This window comes from Artemia franciscana, chromosome 12 (assembly GCF_032884065.1).
Source record: "Artemia franciscana chromosome 12, ASM3288406v1, whole genome shotgun sequence".
In the NCBI taxonomy this organism is placed as follows: domain Eukaryota; kingdom Metazoa; phylum Arthropoda; class Branchiopoda; order Anostraca; family Artemiidae; genus Artemia; species Artemia franciscana.
The window spans coordinates 11653378-11669173 of record NC_088874.1 but is presented as its reverse complement, the minus strand read 5'-3'; the positions used below and the strand labels follow the sequence as shown (position 1 = coordinate 11669173).

Sequence of the window (15796 nt, the reverse complement as noted above, 5' to 3'; positions counted from 1 at the left end):
CTTGTAATTTAGATTTTAGTATTTCATGTAAGGGAAACATGGGGAAATCATTAGGTGGCTAATTTAAATGGTTGTAAATAGACAACTGTTATTTAGAAAATGATTTTAAAACTTAGTTGGATGTTAGTAGGTATATAAGTACTCCTGCTCTAAATAAACACCACACTATATTTTAAATTGATTTATTAATTCATTCCTTGAAGTCCATTAATTCAAGAATTGCTAATAAGTTGTCAGAATGTTAGTATTTTTTTCTACAGTTAGAGTAGGTCCAACTGTAAACTAGAAGCAAGAATAGGAAGCTTACCATTATATTAGCTTCTAAAATTCGTATTGGGTTCCTTATGTTAGCTTCATAGTTTTATCCTGAAGGGAGAGTTGGGAATGTATGCAGGATTTTTTTTTACAAAGTTACCTGTACAGAAGTTGAATGGATGGGCGTATTGCTCAGAAATAGGTTTTACCTTATTTTACCCTTTCCCATATGAAAATTTTAAGACAATGACCCTAAAAATCAGTTTAGTTATTTCACTTGGTGAATCTTGCAATCTCTTGTATACTAGGCCCTATTGAAAGGAGAAGGATTTATTGATTTAACTCATAATATGCCAAAAAAATATTGCTATCTCCCTAAAAAAGCAAAGTCTTTCCACAGCAGAGGTAGAGAAAACAAAATCCTTAAATCAAAAAGAATACTTGGCCACTGACATAACTAATATAATCACACTAAACAATAAATATTAAAAAAATCTTTTATTTACTTTACCTCCAGGAACATCATATCAACATAGCCCAACAGTAAATATATTAATCAGTCACACCTCATATTCTACAAAAAGCAGTTACTGAATGATTTTTCTAAATACATGGGGGTCTCCAATAATTTTAATATCACTAGTTAAACTATTCTATTTCTAATATATTCTCTGATGCCAACCTGCCTTTTTTACTAACTTAGGTAAGCTTAATACCACCTATCATTATTGTTCTATTTCTGTACTATTTACCCATTTTTTTTTTTTTTTTTTTTTTACTTCTTTGGAAGTTTGAGTTGTTTATTAAGCAGTTCAAGTCTTCTATGGTTAAACAAAATTTCATGATATAACATTTTATGCTATCCCAAATGAAGCAGCATAACCAATTGTTCTGATAGGCTCATCATTGTCTGACTGATAATGTGTCTTCACACAGTAAAAAAATATGAGTAAGGAATTTCACAAAGACTTAGTGTAAATAAAGGTCCTCAAATGGGGTCAAAAAACAAAATAACAAATGAATCACAAAAGTTGAAATACCCATTATATTCTATCCTAGTTGCTTAATTAATGACCATCATTGCAGTGATATATCTAAGGATAAGAAATGTGATATCTTTTATGTGGGTAGGGATGCATCAGTTTATTTTGTGGTGGACAGTGGGTCATTCCATGTCAAGTCCACCAGGTCATGACAGCCACCTCTTTAGATTTTGATGAAACTTGGCACAATTGTTGCATTTGCAATCCTATTGATAAATACCAAATTTTATTTCTCTATCTCTTATAGTTTCTATTAAGAACTGGATTAAAATTGGTTTATTGTGTAAAATAAAATTGGTTTATTTTGGGGTGATTTTCTTTCAGCTACTTTGAAATTTATTTTTGTATGTAATTCACAAAACAATTGTCATGTTGTATATCATCACTTATGAAACAATGGTTGGAAATTAAAACTTTATCATCCTTTTCAAACAGTTTGTGGTAACAAACTGTAGTAAGGAGTGACCCTGGTCAATAGTAACCAAAACTCTAAAAAATGGAATTTTGATACCAATAGCTACATCAAAAGAATCACATTTTAATGCTGATTTTAAATATATTCATGTTGAGTCCAACTGGATGAATTGTGTTCTAGTGGTAACTTTGGTTCTGTGATAACTCTCTCTCTCTGCTTCTGGGCATGCTAATTGCTTGACTAGGACAGCTAAGACACCAATGCTAGGCTTGATATATATATATATATATATATATATATATATATATATATATATATATATATATAGTTTATGTATGAATGAAGTACACATATGTTCGTTTGTTTCCTGTGACCATACATTAAAACAGCTAAAGAAAAAAAGATTGAAACGTTGGACTTTGGTACAACTATATTGAAACCATGTAAATGGTTACAAACAAACATATATTGAAAAATGTCATAGAAAAGAAGTGTCCTAAGGTGTGAAAATTCCATGAAAGAGAAAGAAGTCCTTGCAAGATGCAAGCAAGGCCATATCCAGAGGGTAGGTCTGCTTCCCCCCTGAAATGTTTGTTTGACACATAAAAACGTAAAAATTGAAGATAAAAAAAAATTTTGATACGTTTTTTGAAGTTTTTGTATATATTGATTATATAATCATGTGCTGGTGATGGCTGTCATCTGTACCGAGTTGTCTCACCAACCAAAGTGCCGAACTTGGGAACACCGACCATCAATTTCTTGCAGCCAAAATAGGGCTTTGCCTAAAAGCTACTAAAACCAACCAGTCCATTTGAGTGACCTTATAGGCTTAGCAAAATGCTGCTGTCTAACATCTGGATAACATCATTGGTTCTGTGATAACTCTCCACCTCTGTTTCAATGATAACTTTGGATTTCATTTTGAATGGTGTAAGAATAATTTTCACCAAATTCCATTATTACAATTGCTGTATTCAAAGTCGGATCTTCTTTCAGTTTTTTGAATGTATTAGACTGTGATTTTGTAATATATGAATGTGGGATTAGGTTTTCTACCGATTTGCTCAGTAAAGAAATAAAGCTTTCAATGCTGATTGATTGGTTAACCATTTCTGTCCTGTGAGTATTAACCCATTGGCTTATAATTATTTCTTCTTCTGAATCATAATCTTCACTCAATTTTGCAGTTAAATATTCAATCAGGGCATCATCAGACAGACAGTTGTCACAATGGCATAGCATACACTCACTGTTTCCAACATTACAAACCAACATCTTGATCAAATCTTTTTAACTTTCTTCAATTTTTACAACATCTAGTAACAATTTCAAATTCTGGTGCATGCTCCATACACATACTGTATGGGTACCTGCTGACCCAGCAAGGACACACCACTTTGGTCTTATACTGCACAATTTCGGGAATCCTATTTTCAAGTTGGGGCATTCCCATTTAAAACAAGAGTAAAGCTCTCTCAAATTACTGAGAATAAGTGTTTTTTGCATATAAATATTTTTTTTAATGCTCACTTTATCTTTTGCTCTGGGTAAAACTCTTGAATTCTCATCACTTTGGTAAAAGTCTGTCACAAGTTTAACTGTGTTTTTGGAGTGTGTTACCTTTTTTAGGGTCAGGGATAGCTAGGATACCTTTTTCTCATTTAAGTTTTCTTGCTTGTTCTACCATATATTCGGTCTCCTGAAATTCTGTAGCAACTTTTTTCAGGCACCAATGTCAGAATCTTGACTTTTTGGGATCTCCCAACAGACATAAGTTTTTCTTTTTAAAGGCCCACAAGCTTATCAAAATCTTCTGCTTTTTTGATAAAATTTATTTTTTCTTCTGACATTTCAATGCCATAATCTAGAGCTTTGGAGATTTTTTCTTTACTTCTTTTGTTACTTTTTCAACTTTTCTTTTGTAATGCAATCCCTTACTATGTGATGACAAATTATCACGTTTAATTAGAGTTAAACCCAAATCATCTAAGGCTGCATTTTTTTTGTGAAAGGGAGACATTTCTAGATTCAAATGAATCCAATTCAATCATTAGTTCATCATCAGATTCATTTTAAGTGATTTTAGTTTTTTCTTCACAGAAGTTTTGACATGACTGACATTCAACATTATTTATGAGTAACAAAATTACAGACCAACTTGTCTTTTTGTCTAGGTTAATTAAAAATATTTTTTTCACACAATTGTTTTGAAAAACTTAGATACACTTCTTAGTCACTTTTTTATTGGCTTGTTGTGTTTTTTAATGAATCTATGCATACTGTTTGATATTTTTCAAACACATTGAGAAAGTAGTAGCTATGATGGGAACAAACATTTTTAAATTGAATTAAATTGATTCCAGACATTAAATTGATTCCTTCAAGCTTGAGGATTTGTCATTTTGATTTCCGCTTACCCCATTTTAAAACTTTAATTTACTTTCAAACCAAATGTTTCAAGTTGCATATTCTTTTAGTTGGTCTGTAATTTTGTTACACATAAATAATGTTGAATGTCAGTAAAATATTTGAAAAAGCCATGTATCTTTTTTGTTTATCTGTTAGCCTATGTATCTAGGAGTATGTAAAAAAAATATGAACACTACCAGGTCTGAGACCTGAGATATTTTATATTTAGGGAAATTTTATATTTAGAAGGATCTTGTTCTTCAGAGCTCTTATTTTAAATCCCGACCAGATCTGGTGACATTGGGGGGAGTTGGAGGGGGAAACCAGAAATCTTGGAAAATGTGAAAATTGAGGTATCTTTATCTTACTAATGGATGTTTGGATCTTAATGAAACTTAATATATAAAAAGATCCCATGTCTCATGTTCTATTTTTAATTATAATGGGATCCAGGGACAAAGGGGGCTGGAGGGGGAAAACAGAAATCTAGGATAACGCTTAGAGTGGAGAGATCGGGATGAAACTTGATGAGAAGAATAAGCACAAGTTCTAGTTACGTATATTGACATAACTGAACGGATCCAGTCTCTTTGGGGGGATATGTTAATTCGGGAAAAATAGAAAAATTGAGGTATTTTCAACTTAAGAACTGGTGACCTGATATTAATGAAATTTTATATTTAGAGGGAACTCATGTCTCAGAGCTCTTATTTTGAATCCCGACTAGATTTGGGGACACAGGAGGGAATTGAAGAGGGAAACCGAAATCTTGGAAAACGCTTAGATTGGAGAAATTGGGATGAAACGTAATGGATAGAATAAGCAAATGTTATAGATATATTACTAACATAACCGGACTGAATCCGATTTCTTTGGGGGGGGGGTCTAGCGCTTTGGCGAGTTTGGTGCTTCTGGACGGGCTAGGACAATCAAAATTGGTAGGCGTGTCAGGGACCCGTACAAATTGTCTTGATAAAGTTGTTTCTCCCAATTCGACCATCTAGGGGGGGGGGGGAGGGAGGGGTAAAATTTAGAAAAAATGAGGTATTTTAACTTACCAGTGGGTGATCGGATCTTAATGAATTTTGATATTTAAGAGATTGTTGTGTTGTCTCATAGCTCTTATTTTAAATCCTTACCGGCATTAAGCTTCTGATTTTGCTTTTAAACCAATCTATTGATTCTTAGAATTTTGATTCTATTGATTCTAGAGCTCATACCATATGAGCTCTTGGCTCTTAGCTCTTCTTGCCTCGTCAGATGTGTCATATGAGCTCTTAGCTCTTGTTTTTTCAGTAAAGTTAGAATTATGTTCTGCCCTTGAGAAGGTATGGGGTTTGCCAAAGACTTATATTTCCCTTCAAGACCTTTCAACTACACTGCGCAAAATGGCCATCTAAAATTTTTATCGGATATGTTTTGGTAAAGAGTGTGTTAGGGAGGTGGAGGGGTTAGTGGCCCTCTAATCACCTTCGACTATTAAAAGGGCACTGATTCATTCAATTGCTTATCGAATCAGCTGTTTTCTAAGTTTTTATGACAACAAATAGCCATCTAAAAATCTCTATCAGATGTATTTCGGAAAAATAGGAGGTTTGGGGGGGTATCCATCCTACAATCACTGAGTCTTAAAAAGGGCACTAGAACTTCGGATTACGAATCCAATGAGCCCCCTCCGAAGTTTATAAGATCACCTTTTCTATATATACGTTATGTCCCATAGGGCATAACTTACAACTTTTGCCTTAAGGATTGTGGTGTGGGGGTGGTGGCCATCTTCAAAGACATAATTTCTGAACGTTTAAATTAAGTTGAGCAAAATGTATATCGCAGAATGTTTCTTGGATGCGTCTGGGGAAATGTTGGGCGTGGGAGGGGGTTAGTTGCCCTTCAATCATTTTCGACTATCAAAGGAGCACTGACCCTTTCAGTTTCCAATCGAATGAGCTGTTTTCAAAGTTTGTATGACAGCAAATGGCCATCTTAAATTTTCATCAGATGCATTTCGGGAAAGTACGAGGAGTTGGGAGGGGTATCCGCTCTCTGGTCACTCTGAATCTAAAAAGAGTAATAAAATTTCTGATTAAGAATCCAATATTCCCCTGTCAAAGGGCTATATGATCACCATTTCTATATGTATATATATATATATATATATATATATATATATATATATATATATATATATATATATATATATATATATATGGGGTTATATATATAACCCCACTGGGGTTATATATATAACCCCAGGGCATAACCTACAACCCTTGCCCTGAGTGCTCTGGGGGTTTGTCATCCCCAAAGACATAATTTCCAGACCTTCCAGTTACGTTGAACAAAATGGCTAACTCAAAATTTTGACTGGTTATGTTCGGGGAAATGGTGGGCTTGGGAGAGGGGTTAGTTGCCCTCCAAGTGTTTTCGACTATTAAAAAGGGCACTGGCTCTCTCAATTTCCAATCAAATGAGCTGTTTTTTAAGTCCTTTGGACAACGAATGACCATCTCAAAATTCTCAAAACAACCATCAGATGCATTTCAGAAAAATACGAGATTTTTTTTTTGGGGGGGGGGAATCCAACCAACTGATCACTTTTAATTAAAAAAAAGGGTACTAGAACTCTTGATTACCAATCCAATTAACCAATCCTTGATTACCAAAAGTTTATACGATCACCCTTTCTATGTTTAAGTTATATCTCCCCCTGGGCATAGCTTACGAACCCTTCTCCTGAGGGCTCTTGGGGGGGGGGTCATCCTCAAAGACATAATGTTGGAGTTTTCAACTACGTTGAACAAAATGGCTATCTCAAAATTTTGATTGAATGTGCTTGAGGAAATTGTGGATGTGTTGGGGGTTGGTTGTCCTCCAATCACTTTCAACCACTAAAAAGAGCACTAGCCATTTCAATTTCCAGTCGAGTGAGTTCTTTTGAAGTTTCTACGACAACAAATGACCATCTCAAAATTTCTATCAGATGCATTTCGGGAAAATACTAGTTATGGGGGTCTGATCCACTGTCTGGTACTATGAATCTGAAATAGGGCAGTAGAACATATTATTTCCAATCAAATGAGCCCATTCCAGAGTTTTACATCCTTTCTATATATACCTTATTTTTCCCCAGGGCATAACTTATATCTCCTGCCCTGAGGGCTTTGGGGGGGGGGCTTCATCCTCGAAAACATGATTTCCAGACCTTTTAATTACCTTAAACAAAATTGCTATCTTAAAATTTTGATTAGATCTGTTTGGGAAAATGGTGGGCATAGAAGGGGGTTAGTTGCCCTCCAATCTCTTTTGACTATTAAAAGGGCACTCTCCGTTTCAATTTTCGATCGAGTGAGCTCTTTTCGAAGTTTCTACGACAACAAATGGCCATCTCAAAATTTTCATCAGACGCATTTCGGGAAAATGCAAGGTTTGGGGGAGGCATCCATCCTCCAATCACTCTGAATCTGAAAAAAGGTGCTAAAACTTCTGACTAGCAATAAAACTTCGAATTCTGCTAATCCGTCCACAGGGATCAGCTAAGGGGCCGGTCATGAAAAGACAAAACTTTGAATCTAAGTCTTGGGTTGCTTTCTTTGGACTGTTGCCTTAACTAACGTTTTGTTGAGATCCACCAACCTCTTTTGGCAGATCCCCTGGTGTCTAGAATCAAATGTTGTTAAGAATTTAGAGTGAATAAGCCCAAAACCATGAGTCCAGTCCACCTGAAAGGCTTCCTCCTCCTTATCATCAATAAGGTTGTATTGTGCAAGCTTCTATCAACTAATAGTCTTACAAGACTCTTTGGCTTCTGAGAGCACGCTTGATTGTTATAAAAGACTCTCTGATCGAAGCTCTATCCCCGTAATGTAGGATGTCCAACCTCCTTCAATAAGATTAATAAATGTATTCACACCTCAAATCTGGTTAAGTTGTAACACTCTGCGCCAGAGCGGTAATAAAAATGGTTTGCCGAGTCTCCCTTACTCGCGATCACTATCAAGGCCTTAGTTATTCAAATAAAGTACGATGTTAAAAGGAAGGGAAGAACTGTTCGTTTGAAAATTTTAGTGACTGGTGCAGGACCGTAAGCACAAGAAATGTATCAAGATTTATGATAATTTTCGCTATCTGTGAAATAGTAACCAACCAATAGTGTTAATAGTAGACAAGACATCTATTAATCGCGCCTACTACCTTTATTTCGATTAAAAAGAACTGAAAGGCCTACTGTGGATAGTGTGGCTGAAAGCCGGTAAAAGTTGGTAATTAGACTATGTTTTGTCCGGCTAAGAAGCAGAACATCATCAGTATATGCGACGTGACTAATGCCTAAATTATCATTGTAAAAAATTGACGGTTGAAGACGTTGGAGACACGAAGCTAAAACATTTAAATATGCCCGGGGATAACACGGCACCATTGTCATACATTGTCAAAAGCACTAGATATGTCAACAGTCAAACAATACAGGGGAATTTTTTGAGCAACAGCTTGTTTCATTAGCCGAAACAGAGATTGGTTGATACGGTTGAGATTGGTTGATACGAATTGGGAGGATTGAGTTGACAAGCTTTGTAAAATGATTTTGGAGATTATTCTTAAATGAAAGCAAAATATTTTTATAATGAGAAACGAAGTCACATAGCCGAAGAGACGAATTAATTGGAGGTGAACACTTTACACTGTTTATAACACAATCCCAGGATTTCTTGTCACAAGGACCATCCCAGGCATTCAGTCTCGCTCTACGCAGGGAATATTTGTACTGTCGTTTGGTTATCTGTTTTATTTGATGTATTGAACCAGAAGAAGGACAATCACAGGCTATCCACATACGGAGCCAGAACTTAGCTTTTTGTTTAGCCATATTCACTTTAGGATCAAATGTCCAAAAGGGATTGCGAGTACCCTTTTGCACGCACGCGGAGGGTACAGCTTTTTAGCGGCAGACTTTAGACAGAACACTATTTGCTAATAATACTTGTTGATATCTATCCGAGTTGAAGTTGTACATACAGATGTTTGCAATAAGTGGAAAGGCACTTTAATAGATGATAATAACTGGGACAATGTCGATACATAAAGTGGAACATTGGTATTTTCCCAATCTAACTTTAAGAACCGCTTGGGACAGTTACGTTGCACAGAGCTCGCCATGGAGCAAGATAGTTGGCACGTGATTGGTAAATGATCGTCGTCGATTTTAGAGTCGTCCACATCAACTATTGATGAAAGTAGAGTTGAGTCTGACACAATTACATGATCAAGATTGGAAGTAAGACCACCACGATTGTGAATATAAGTAAATAGAAGATCTTTATCAGCAAGATGGAATCCTCTGGGTAGTGAATCGAGAAAGATTTCAGATCGGTCAGAATTAGATAATAAGTCAGTGTTCATGTCGCCGGCGAGAGCCCATTTGGTATTTTGTTTTGAAAGGTCACTAAGTAGTGTTCGTCAGCGATTAAATGCTTGTGAAAAACTAGACAATGACTGTACAGTCTTTTTATCACAGGAGAAATAAATGTTTATAAATGCGGTATCACCACATTTTATCGCTAAGATGTTAGCGTCACTTTGCAATAATATCGGCTGAGTCTTGTGTCTGAAATAGATGGCCAGACCTCCCGTTTGGGCGGCTCTCAAGAAGGTATAATGGGTCCGAAAACGCTTTAGGCTATCAACATTCACTTTAGAGAGAAGGTGCTCCTGTAGAAACACAATACCATTTTCAAGCAGCTCACTAATTAGTAGATCCTTGTCTTTTGTACCATTAATATTAAGAGACACAAAACTAAACGGAGTTTGAGCATTCATTTATTAGCGTTGTTGAGAGCCGATCGGAGAACTTTGCATTTCAGACTAAAACTTACGTGTTCCATAGTGCATTTTGCACATTTTGGTGAGGCTTGTCAAGGGGTTTCCTTGGAATTCACGTGAGGGCCAGAACATCTGGAACACTTGGGATGTGCTGGTGAGCAGGGACAAGCTCCAATCAGTTGATCAGTACTTTGACAGCGAAAGCATCGACACGGAATGGATTGAAAGGGCTTAGTGCGAAAAATTTCGTCCCCAATACGGATTCCCGACTGCAGTACCGCGTTCAGAGCGGTTTTGACGATAAACTTGAGGCGAAAAGTGCGAGAATCGCCGATTTGATTAGCACTAATAAGTCCCTCTACTGAGGCCTCTGAATCAGCTCTTGAATAGCTATGGTGTATTTCACGGACAACAGCTAAAGGCTTTTTATCAATTACTTTGGTTTCACGTTTGGAATGGAGCTAGTAACAGCTGCAGCCAGCGTGTTGACTGAGCGCTTATCACGTACCATCGCAACCCAGCTTCTGCTGTGTGGCTTAGATTTCGGATTTACGATCCCTTGGTGACCATCCAACGTTTCAAGCTTCTTCATGGGAAGGATAGGGTCGCTGAGCTCCGGGGATGGGTTTCTTACAACGACAGCGTAGGACGCAATATCACGCAGCTGTTCAAGACAAGAGTTCACCTTGGCACTGAGGGTACTAAAGGCATCAACAGGAATCATTGGTACTTCGCTGGGACATTTGATAACAAAGTCCGGAAGCGTTATGTTCTGGGAATCGCACTTTACAAGCGAAGAAATAATGTCCGAAGCACAGTTTAATGCAGCATTGGCTCCTAAGTGCTTCGATGGGGCTTCATTCGGAAAAAGCTTTAAAAAAGCAATTTACGGGTCTCACAAAGAGAAGAAGACTCGAAGAAATCGGCCATGTAATCTTTTATCGTATTGGGCGAAACTCCTTTAGCAAGATTTTTCTGTACAAAGCACAGGATAGGATTGTAGAAAAGTTCATCTTCGCACCAATTACCAGTTCCCATTTTCTCTAGATTGAAGGTTCACTTGCGAGAGAAGTAAGGGAAGCGTTGGAGGCTGCCTACCTTGTCTGACAGTAGCCTGACAGTAAATAAATGAATCAATTACAACTCATATTCTACAAAAAGCTGTTCCTTGATGATTTTTCTAAATATTTGGTGGTCTCCAATAATGTTATATCATTCTATTATATTATTATGTACTTTTTACCCTTATTTTATTTTTTTTGCTTCTTTGGAAGTTTAAGTCGTTTATTAAGCCGTTCAAGTCTTCTACGGTTAAACAAAATTTGATTATATAACATTTTATGCTATCTCAAATGAAGCAGCATAACCAATTGTTCTGATAGGTTCATCAGTTATCATTGTCTGACTGATAATTTGTCTTCGCACAGTTAAAAAATATGAGTAAGGAATCTCACAAAAACTTAAAGTGTAAATAATGGTCCCCAACAGAGGTCAAAAAACAAAATAACAAATGAGGCTTAGATCACAAAAGTTGAAATACCCATTATATTCTATCCTAGTTGCTTAATTAATGACCATCATCGCAGTGATATATATATAAGGATAAGAAATGTGATATCTTTTATGTGGGTAGGGATGCAGCAATTTATTTTGTGGTGGACAGTGTCAATTGAGAGCACACATTTTAAAAACGCCAAAAACGGCTGTTTAAACGAAAAATAAAGTAAATCATAGAAGAGAATCGTAAGAAAATCAAATTTTCTGAACGATATGGATTGAGGACCCACCTTGCAAATTGGATATTTCTTACAGTACCTAACTAATGTATAATACTGGGGTTACATTTTAGTAATAGCAAAAGAAACTCCCATCAAATGCAATCTAAGGTACTGTTGTTTTCTTCATCTTTTGCATTTTTGCGCTGTTGCTTAGTTTTTGTTAGCCATTAAAAAAGCACCATATCATTATACTGCATATGTGACACGATTCTAATTATGTGTTAACCTACTTAGGTAATTAGTTCTGATTCACGTGGTCGTGTGACCTTAAAACCTGAGTCACGTGAACATACAATATTTGCGTTTTGGGCGTGATTAAAGTTTCCTTGTCCAGTATTTTGCGGGAAATACCGTTCACTGTATTAAAGACCAGATGATTTTAAAAACAGCTTGTCGTAAAATTTGAAGGAGAACAAGGAGTAGAAGGGGGGGGGGGTTATCTCAAAAGATTTCTCTCAACTAGTCATTGATCAACTTTTCAATCTGGACTTTGGTGAGCTTATATTTTAGCTAAATTATTTGAAGAATGTGTTCCACATGACATTGGTTGTCCTTTTTTCTTCTTCCTTCACCTTTTATTGTAAAAATATTTAAGTCCATGTTGCATATTAATTAGTATGTTTACAGACTGTCATTACTTAACTAAGGCTTTTTCAAATAATCAAACTTTTTTTTAATTCAGATGTCTTCAACTATCTAGGCTATGGTAGTGTTAAGATAGACAAAATTGGGTATGGCAAGTGTTGTAAAATTGCCGTAAAAAAATGTGGCAAGATAAGATGTTTATTTAAAAAAAATACTCTCACAAGCCCCAAAGGGCCAAACGTGGTGATTGATATTGGATGCAATATGGTTCTTGTCAGGAAATCAAACAGTTCGTGGTAACGAACTGTAGTAAGGAGCGATCCGGCTCAATAGTAACCAAAACTCTAAAAATTGAATTTTCTACTGTGGTCTATGGAACTTCCTGAGATACTGTCAATATGTCTTTTTGGCAACCTTGATGCACATAGTGCGTTTTGATTTTGATCAGTACCATCTGTACAATTATCTGAAAGTCGCCTTAATACCCTAAGAAGTTGCTGAGATGTTTTTGATATGCCCTTTTTTCAACCTGAATACAGGTAGTATCTTATCGTTGAATTCAATTTGCTCTCTGATCATTCCTTGAAAGTTAAACTTGATATCAAAAGCTGTTCGTGACATGTTGCGGATACTGTCTTTTGACAATTTGTTCGGGATCTATCTCAACATGCACCGAAGGTTTCAGCTTTATACTTTAAGCAATTCTTGTTATATTATAGATTCATCATTTTGACGAAATGGATGCACATAGTGTCTTTCGATTTAGTTTCGAATCCTCCCCCAGAATCCTCTGAAAGCGTCTTCTAAATACTCTTAGCCGCTCTTGATATTTTGCAGACGCGCCTTTTCGACTACTTAGGTGTATATAGTATACTTTAATTTTGTTCGACACCCTCCTCACCAATGATTGAAGGTTTCAACTTAATACCCTTAGAAATTACTAAGATATTGGAGATGTGCTCTTTTGACTACCTGGATGCACATATATTCTTATGATTCAGTTCGATTTTCTTCTCAACCTTCTCCTTAAAGTTTAAACTTAAAACCTCTAGCTGCTCAGTTATTGTATACTAGCCATTTTGACAATCATGATATTAGTCTACTTCTAGTCTACTTTCATGTTTAATTCCTGGTCCGACATGTTAAGAGCCAAAATAATTGGACAATATCAACGCGGTAGCTCCTGAAAATGTCTGGGACAGCACTGCAACGCAACTGTGACCATGACTGGGGTCTCATTCGGAACCGGTTTTAGACTGATTGGAAACCAGTAACATCTGGATTGCCTCGTGGGTTGGACCTCACTTCCTCAAGGCCATGGTCACACAACAATTGCATGCGCGATCAGTTAGTAATTCTAGTCTCAAAACAGTTGCCCCGTGGCCGCTGGTCCTTAGTCGCTCCTGAGCCGTTCTTGATAGTGCAAATGTGTCTTTCTTACGACCTTGTTACACGTAGTACACCTTCCTGACTCTCATACAGTTCACCACCCTTCTCACCATCCCCCAAGACCTGACTAAATTTGATTTCAAAGGATTTCAATAAAAAGGGTACCAGAATTGATAATAAGTAAAATATGCTTAGCTACACACATATATATATATATATATATATATATATATATATATATATATATATATATATATATATATATATATATATATATATATATATATATTGTATATTATATTAGTTCTTCATCACTTTTTCGATGGTTTTATCTCCGTGGGGCTCTTAGAAAATGTAAATTTTTTAAATCACACCTTATCTACCCATGAAAGTTTTTGCCCAGAAAATTTCTTTTCCGCCAAAAACTAATCCATGCTACTCCCGCCCCTCCTTAGGTAGTGCTCATTTTCACATTTAGTATTTATCTTGTATTGACTAATTCAGTTTTAAGGAACACATTTGTATCTGTGCTTTTCCTATATCACAAAATGTTCCAGGAAAGTCTAAAAGGATTTGTTAATAGCAAGCATAATTACATGTGAAGAAAAAAGGTCTTGACCAGACATCACAACCATCTTGAGGTTTTCGCTCTTGTTCGGTCTATTGTCTGCAAATGATTGACTTTTCTTTTCTTTTCTAGATAATGAAGTAGCTGGGCAGTAAATTTCGGAACTGTATAAGCCTGTTCTCTGTTGCATTCGTCTTTTTGTGTATAGACGCTTATTTTTACATAAAAAGACAGTGCAGCAGAACTGGTTTCTTATAATTTTAAAGTTTAAATAAAAAAAAACAAGGGTTCTAAACCTCAAGTTAAATAGAATCTCAGTAAAATTCGCGTATATTTTTTTTGCTCCCCTTTTTATATTTTACTAAAAAAAAATAGAACCCCCAAAAAATTTCTAATCAATTTTGCTTCAATTTTTTGCTCATCCTTCACCTAACGAATTTACTGCTCATTGAAGCTGTGCAATTATGTGGCCTCTGCTCCTGACAAAGAACCTCTTCCTGACTCAACATACAACAACATTTTTTTATTTTATATTTTAATATAAATTTAATCAATAAAATATTGTTTCTTTGTATTCTTGCAAACTGCTTGTTGTTCTTAGAGCTAGGGATAGTTCATAGGGACGGAGTACAAGATAGAGAAAATTAAAATAAATACATAACTATGTTTATCAAAACAATTTATGAAGAGCACTTACTATGCACGAACAACTATTGTATACTTTCAACTTTAAGCATCCCGTTTTAAGAAGGGGATGCCATGAAGGAAAAGTGATATTGTGGTTATGTTTCAAAAACAGTTTCAACAGATCTATTTTGGGCCCGCCATTTTATATTTGCGGATTAATGCTAAACTTAAAAAATGTAGCTAGGACTTTTTTATATATAGAGTGAACCTGATAAAAGTAGGAAAGGGGATCTTGCTTGTCCAAAAACCCCAATGCCAAGGTTTACTGTATCTATATGCTTACTAATGGCGAAGTAATAATAATCATAAAATGACTAAAATGATTCATTCTTTCGAATATATTGACCATCGGGTAAAGAATAATTTCAATTGAAAATATATTGCATATTCATTGAAGAGGCAATGCTACTAATTGTTTTGGAGAGTTAAATGAGGGTTGCCCAGCTCATATTAATGGCCTTTTCTGTTTCTTTTTGTGCTGGATTTCTTCATTCAATTTAGTCTGTTTGGTTTAAGATTGTTAACTTAGAGGATTCGACTTATGCCCGCTCTGGTCTCTAAAATTGTATCTTTTCTTTCGCGAAAATGCATCGTTTTCATGCATTGAATTTTAAAATCAATTAACAGTGTATACAGTACTTTTGCGTTGACGATAGCTTCTGGTCTATGGATGAGCATCCTAACCCCAAAAAACCTTTGGGGGTTTTCATGAGTATCTAGGCTTGTATGAGAAGCCTAGAGGAAACTTTTAAGAACCTAATAAAATTATTGAAGAAGAATTTTTACCGTCCTTCAAAAGAACTTTGCTGTAAGGTCGTGGAAATATGACATATATTTTATGACATTT

At 35.7% G+C, this 15796-nt stretch overlaps 1 long non-coding RNA gene across 1 annotated transcript in view; it reads left to right on the top strand.

Moving 5' to 3' along the window:
- Nucleotides 1–15796, top strand: part of LOC136033685 (uncharacterized) — a 113807-nt gene that overhangs the window by 90 nt on the left and 97921 nt on the right. The window lies entirely within an intron of this gene.